We start from the raw sequence: 1,198 nt of genomic DNA, 5'->3' as shown, positions 1-1,198 counted from the left end.
TGTTGATGTTTTGTTATTTTTAATATAAATCAAGGGTTGACGCAAAATATGTTAGTAACATCGTGCATGGCCCTTGTTCCATTAACACACGAAAATATATATAAAGCGAAATGTCATTGAAAATTTGACGTCAGATTTTGTTATTTTACACAACTGATTTGTTAATTTTCAAAGTAAATGAAAGCAGTGGGTTTTTTTTATAAAGTAAACATATTAAGTCATTTAAAGATAAGAACAATAACATTTTTTTTAAATAATGATGATTTTTAACAACTTCTTAGAATAGCTGTTTAACTAAAAAAAGGAACACGTAAGTTGTAAGAACTTGTTTCAAATCCTGTTGTGTAATTACACAATAAAATATGTTTAAATCAAATCAATTTTAACAAATTATCATAAAAATACACGTAGTATCTTTTAAAATGATTGTATTTCTGATTTAATTAAATTACAGAATGCAGTTCATTTGCATTCCGTCACCAGTGTTGCATTGTACATTTAATTCAACATGTTCAATAAGGAAAAATTAGCAATTTTTTATTACTTAACGATTCAACCAATGTTATGAAGATATATTTACATTTTTAAATGTCTTTGCCTGTGATAACACTACGTATCGATTTTTTTACTATAAAACCAATAACTACAAATGACGTATAATTGGGGCGCCAACGGGGTTTGCTTATTTATTTTTAAATATTTAATCGTACAATGACTTAAAATTATATAAATATAAGTAATAAGGAATCATTTTTTTAATAGGGGCGTGATCAAATCTATCATAACGCCCTTCGGGCTGCAGGCACGTAGCATCGTTTTTGAAAGGGGGGGGGGGGGGCAGACTCATCCGAAAAAATCTTGACAAGCAAAAAAAAAAAAGGAAAATTTTTAAGTTTTCCAAAATCTGGCGTACTATATAACTTTAATTTCACTCCTCATTTCCTTATTTTCATATCAATTTTTTACATACTCCCAAAAAGTGGGGGACCAACTCCATGAATATTCCATTTTTTATACATGTAGGTAAATTTTAAAAAATTTGTTGCTGCGAGAAAAAGCCCCCCCCCCCCCCCCCCCCCGATGCTACGTGCCTGGGCTGTATTGGATTTGATCACGCCCCGACCGAATTTACACCTCATACCCAAAGAATGATTCCTTATTACTTCTAAGATGTTCTGTACTAGGTAGTTAGAAACTA

The sequence above is a fragment of the Crassostrea angulata genome, chromosome 5 (genome assembly GCF_025612915.1).
Source record: "Crassostrea angulata isolate pt1a10 chromosome 5, ASM2561291v2, whole genome shotgun sequence".
In the NCBI taxonomy this organism is placed as follows: domain Eukaryota; kingdom Metazoa; phylum Mollusca; class Bivalvia; order Ostreida; family Ostreidae; genus Magallana; species Magallana angulata.
Note: the sequence above shows the minus strand (reverse complement) of the source record.